Here is a 6920-nt window from a genome sequence, read left to right as displayed (position 1 = left end):
TGGAAAACAATGATACGCAAATAATACCAATCTCAAGGTTCCAGCATCAGAATACCAATAGAGCTATCGATTCATCAAAATCACCATAAACCCTAATGGTGACAGAAACCACCGCAAAGGAAGAACTCGTTCCAACATCAACACTTTTAATGTAGGCTTCAAAGCACATTGCCACCGGATGTAGGGCATAGAACAAGGCCTTCATAGATTGCAATAAAGTCAATCCGAACCTAGAGAAGTGTCTGGACAAAGGCCGGGATGTCACCAGATGCACTTTTAGCCTGTTGAAAGATCTTCATGCAAAATGCTCGAAGGAGTTAGATGCATATTCTGGTTGTATGTCCTAATATGCCAATGAGTTTGAGTTATGTCGGATGGAGCAAAAGAAATTTGAAGTAGGTTGCACATTGGGTGACTAAATAAAAGTCCAGTTCATGAATTAGTTCCACCTGATCAAATGACAAGAATCAAACTATTTGATTTTAAATTACTCATTAAAGAGGAGATACTCTCTTTTGGCACAGAAAACATTTTCTACAATAAGTTGATACCCTTCAATTTTTTATTTTTATAATGGTCAATATCTTTAAAACATTCTTATTGGATCAATACCATCATCATCTGATAACTCCAATGCCTCTGTTGTTTCTTCCTCTTGCTTGATTGAATTAGAGAGAGCCAAGGATGTAAGTCAGATAAGAAGGACCAGTGACAAGTTGGTTTGTGCGGGCAAGAGGGAAAGAAAGCAATTAGCACTTTAATTCACTGTTCGATGCTCATCAAAGAGTTCGATGTGTTCTTTTTGGCTTTAACGACAAAATCGATGTTTCAGATCATGTCGACATCATACTTGGCAAGGTTCTTCTTGTTGTACATGGTCATAAACTTATCGTTCACTGAGGCCTTCACAAATTTCCTTTGAGAATTCAACTTTCTTTTTCAGTGAAGGTTTGACATTTCAGAATCATCCCAGGGATACATTGACAATTTGGCTAGGGATTTGTGATCCAACTATGCCAGCTAATTCCACTGAGTCTCAGCTTCAATTTCCATATCCAATTTCTAATAGTTTTAACAGTCTGGTTTGAAGGTGGCCAGCGCATCCCTCCCAAATTCCAATCGATGTTTGGGCCCTAAGCCAAATAAAAGATTACCTCTCCTCAGGTAGTGGCAACGTTCCATATAGTTGTTCATGGCAACATTCTTAGATTAAATTTAGATATAGGTACGCGATATTACTGAGTATCAATTACAGTTGTCAGAAAGAATTATGATCGCGTCTCCTGCAATTTAAAAACATCTACTGTATCCCATTATAAATTTACATGAAATTGTGCTAATACATAAATTATCCTGAAACTGATGAAATAGCCTCTGTAAGACATTAAACCATCTTCACCATACTAAGTATTAGATGATTAGTAAAATTTCTACATGAACAACAACTCCAACTTTGGGGAAAATACGCTTTCAGCATTGATATATGCCACCAACAATGCTCACAAAAAAATGTCAAATTTAGAGTCCCAGAGTCCCAATTTTGGAAAAAAGGAGTGTAAGCACTGTTGTATGCCAAGCATAATGCTGGCACAAAATATCAAATTCACAAATACACACTAATCCAATAATTCATACATGAACAAAATAAAAGGGTTGATTCAAACCTACATGCCTAGAATTAATCAAGGAAGCAGAATTCCACATGTAAAATCTATGATTACCCTCTTCAAGAATAAATAGTTCTATTTCACATATATCTTATATTACCTTGAAAGGCAAAAGCAATTCAAAAAGAAATATCACAGGTAGAAATTATGACTACCCTCCTCAAGAATAAATAGTTTTATTCTATATCGATGAAACATAACCTTCAAAGGAAAAACAATGACAAAAGCACATTGGATAACAAAACTGTGAATACAAATCCTACACAACTCACTTCGCTACACAACTAAATCAATACTGGCCGCAACAAAATTTCAAGAAAAATTATGAACTATCTATTCTACAAAGGAATCTCAATAACGACATCATCCACATTCATTAGGGGACTTTTGAGGTCTAAAATGGGTCTCCTAAGGAAATTATAAAATAATAGTGGAAATAATAAAATAAGATTAGATTACATCATCAAATTTTAGAGAGAGAGAAAAAAAATCAATTATTATTTTCAACTTATCTCCCTATGGGTTTACTCAAATTTCAAGAGGAAACACTCATTGGATGCAAAATTTGATTCCTCATCCAAGGAGTACACATGTTGCATACTTTCGATGGACCATACTACATGAAAAATGAGAAATACATGAAAAACGTGATTGGAATCACATTTTTTCATGTATTTCTCATTTTTTGTGTAGGAGGGTCCATCAAAACTATGCAATATGGGTACTCCTTGGATGAGGAATTAAAATTTGCATCCAACGAGTACTCCTGCTCGAAATTTGAGTAAAACCTTAGGGAGATAAGTTGAAAATACGAGTTCAAAAAACAGTTTTATTATTTTTTAATCTTTTTACTTTTTAACTCCAAAAATGGTGAATCATCCCCCATGGTTGACATCATCATCTTGAATCCTATTGGTTCTTATAAAGTTTATTTTGGTTGCACATTTTTTTAGGAGGCCCATTTTAGATCTCAAAATTCCCCTAATGAGAACCATAATTAATATTACCCATAGCATCTAGCTAAGCCCCAGGTGCTTGTTCCTTTGCAGGGTTAATATCCACCGATTATGAGGCTTTTCGGTCGATGGGTGTTGATAAATATTAATAATTTCAACATTGCCTCAGTAAATGGGGCATATGGAGCGTTGGGAGAGACAAACATCTGCACAGGGAACATGGAAACAATGCCTACATTTTGGTTACACAAGGTATTTATCACCATCCTGGAATTGATCAAGGCAAATCACGCATTCAAGATTGTTGTTGATGCAAATATTTTCGACATCATGTTCGGCCTTGGTGGTGCAAAAGAAATTAGGAAATTTCTAGAAATCGGACTTAGAAAGACCAGAACGCTTAATGGGCTTGTTATTTTAGGAACTGATGCACTCTTTGTGTGTGGAAACATAGAGAGAGGCATACCAGGTGAGCTAGAAATATATGAGCACCATGACTCCCATTCCCGCACAGAGCAAAAAGAGGGAAAAAATAATTCCCACATGCTTTTCAAGAAGTGGAAAGAGAAGGAACCCATCAAACAAAAACCAAAGGTAGGGAAAGAGGCCATGGAAAGAATACAAGAGGAATGGTATTGTTATAAATACAATTAGTTGGATGTGAATGTCAAGGAAATTGAGAAATAAAAATACGCGAAAAGCTTAACACACTCAAGCTGCGAAATGAGATGTAGATCACAGAGTTCCTGCACTGCCTATCCAACCAATCCAAACATTACCCTTCCTTTGCCCAAAATCCCATTCCAAATTCCAATTCGACTCCTGAGTTCGAATTGAGAAGGGTAGAAGGAATCACGTGACCTATTGGATACACTGAACCTCTGTTTTCGACTACACTGCTCATGGCAAGGGCTTCAAGATGATGGAAAGAATTAAAGATAACCCAATCTATTTCCCGCACTCTCTCTGTGCATCGATTTAGGAAATGGAAAATGAACTCTTTCTGGAAGTCATTAAATTTTGGAACCCATGGAAGATGTGCATAATAGAGAGGTTGGACGCATGGAGGGGAGGTATTTCACCATTTTAAAGTCCTTTGAAATGCCTTCATAGGCCTCAATTAATAAACACAACATCTCAATCTTGGAAATTAATGCATATACTATACTTAGAAAATCAATGAAGTCGTAATACTTAACTGTATGCATAAGGTGTAATATCATAGAGCAGTGCATAGATAGCAGTAAGAGATATCCAAAGAGCGACTATTGGAATATGGTGGCATTGAGCAATATTTACTGTGCGTGGAGGCCAGAGCATCTTCTATCAAGCAGACACTTGCATCATTACCTTCCTCTTTGATTTGTTGAATGAGGTTTTTGAGAAATGCGACAATCATGTTTTCTGTAACATCAGAGAACTTGGCAATGTCAGTGTGAGTATCAAATTGATCTTGTCAGCCTCTACTATTCTAGAGTGGTTGTATTCTGTACCATTTACAAAATTGATAAGGAATCCCTCCTCCGAAAGCTTCAAGGCCACTTGCGTCACGAGATTTATGTGGCCTTGAATAGGAAAAGGAACGAGAACTGCGCGGTGTCACTTGCTGCAACTCATATCCATTATTTCTCTATATGCCAAGATCTTGCCTTTGCCTGTAAAACATTACTTTCTTTCACCAACAAACTTATCTAGAAGGCTCTTGTAGCTACATCCTTCTTTTCAAACACTATACGAGAAAAAATCTCTTCCTCCAGATGAAGTATAAGAACCCACAATTTCCCAATATTCAAAGCCCAAATAACTATCTTTTTCCGTAGTCTACATCCATCCAAAAAAAATATTAAAATAAAAACACAATTAATGACACCTGGATGCCTCTTCTAAGAATAACAGGCTCCCGACACTAACATAAATAATAACTTGTATCCTTTAACGAGCTCTTCTCAATGCACCACATCGTTCCTCCACAAAATATGTAACAATGCTCCTAGCAGAATCCTCTCCCATGCTTTCGATGTTGTTTCCTTGACATGGGTCCCTTACATAACTATCATTTTCCTTAATCTACATGCACCCAAAAACTATTTTTTTCCCCAATCTTCAAAGCCCAAATAACTGTCTTTTTCCATAATCTACATCCATCCAAAAAAATCTTAAAATAAAAGCACAATTAACCGCACCCAAATGCCTCTTCCAACAATAATAGGCTCGAGACGCTAACATAAATGATAACACTTATCCTTTAATGAGCTCTGTTCAATGCATCACACTGTTCCTCCACAGACTATGCAACAATGCTCCAAAAGGGGGAAGCCTCTGCCATGCTCTCAATGTAGTTTCCTTAACATGGGTCCCTTGAATAAAGGCTTGAACCTACTTGTTGTGGAGCTCCATCCTTGCTGGAAAGTAATTTCTTCTCAACTCACCTCTTTAGGCCTCCATTGAAAGAGAAGAGGATAAAAAAAGGGAAGTCTTAGTAGTCCAGGTTTAAAAAATAATAAAAATCGTACCTAATTGGCCATTTCCATATTTTCTTCAGTTTCTGTCATATCAAACTTTTGTCATCATGAAAATGAGATGGTGAATGGGCACAATGTGACTCCATATTTCAACTTAAGAAATTATTATACAATTCGTCGATGCACTTTACTTTCTTTAATTTAATGATAATTTTTGTACTTGTTAGAGTGAATCATTATAATATAATTCATTTTCAAAGTTGAAAAGAAAGGGAAGCCATCAATATAAATGATGAGAATAGGAAAACTAATATAACATAATTTTAATGCAACAAGAATTTAGTAAAAAATATATCTAAGTGGCGTTGTGTTTGGTCTAAATCTTGAATGTTTTCAAAATTGTTAGGATTTAATGGGTTTAGCTCATTTCTAAGGATGACTCTACATCCTATTGAGCTTTCTAAAAAATGTTTCCAAAGTGGTTCAAAGTTGATTTGGAGTGGTGAATGCTTCAATATGGAATAGTCATGGAGAAATTAATAAGCATAGGAGACCAAAGGTCTAGTCCATGCTCTTGAAATATTTTGATTTATACTTTGATTTTTCAACTACGAAATTTGGTTCAATTTATATTTTTTGAATTTTCTACTACAAAATTTGGTTCAATTTGTGTTTCAGTGACTATCAAATACAAATTTCTACTTCTAAGTTGAAATAGAATCTTTAGCTTCCATTCCAAATAGTTATATGGAGTGAAAATTACAAATGGAAATTCCATTCTCTCTGATAGCTCGAATCTTCAATACATGTAAATAGATTGTCTATGATCCTTCTTCCTAGATCCCATGGGCTCTAATACCATGTGAAATTGTAGTTGAACCTACACAAGTTGGATCTAGCTAGAAAACAATCAACAAAAATTGCAAGGAAAGAAGAAAAAAATTTGATAGAGAAAAAAATTAATAAATTTTATTCATGGCCTAAAAACAAAATTATGAGAGAGTACAATTCAATGCAATATATTATACTTGGTTGAACTAGCACAATACTTAGTCTAGTAGTGATTCTAGAGAGATATGAATATCCACTATAGAAAACTAACACATAATCTTAGTTAATTGGCAATGGATTAATGAGTTAACCATCTCATAAAATTGAAGATTAGTGAAACTCATGCATGTACTTGTGGAATTCCCTCTTAGTGATAATAACAAGGATGTCATGGATGACTCTACTAAATAATCCAATTGAAATAAAACTAAGTGTATATTATTTCTAATAATGGAAGATGTACACAACATAGAGACCACATCCAAGTAAGTACTTCACCATTTTAAAGTCCTTTGGACATAGACCTCAATTAGTGAACTTATTTATGCAATGAATGTATAGACTAATTAAAAGGTCCATGAAATGATAACTAGCATTTGTATGGACTAATTAAAAGGTCCATGAAATGATAACTATCATTTGCACCCAGCATTTGCACCCAGAGGTGCAAAGGGACGCGGATAGGGAGAACAGGCTAATGTGGAAATTTAATTATTTTGGAAATTTAGTTATTTTACTAAATTTTGTGATCCATAAAATTTTGAATAAGTTGTGAAGTTCAATACCTTTAATCTTAATCATTAAGTAGGTTCAAATTCTAAATATTCTCTCATATTTAATCATGATAATTATTCTTTATTTTATTATTATTTTTAAATGTTTTAATTTATAATAAATTTTAATTTAAAAATAATTTGAATATAAATATACTTTTTATTTGAGAAATTCAAGAAGATATGTAAATTACTCAAATATTTTTATTTAATTGAGCATTGGTCTAAAAT

This window comes from Pinus tabuliformis, chromosome 4_1 (assembly GCF_031772625.1).
Source record: "Pinus tabuliformis cultivar Carrire ecotype Pingquan chromosome 4_1, CPIR1, whole genome shotgun sequence".
In the NCBI taxonomy this organism is placed as follows: Eukaryota; Viridiplantae; Streptophyta; class Pinopsida; order Pinales; family Pinaceae; genus Pinus; species Pinus tabuliformis.
Note: the sequence above shows the minus strand (reverse complement) of the source record.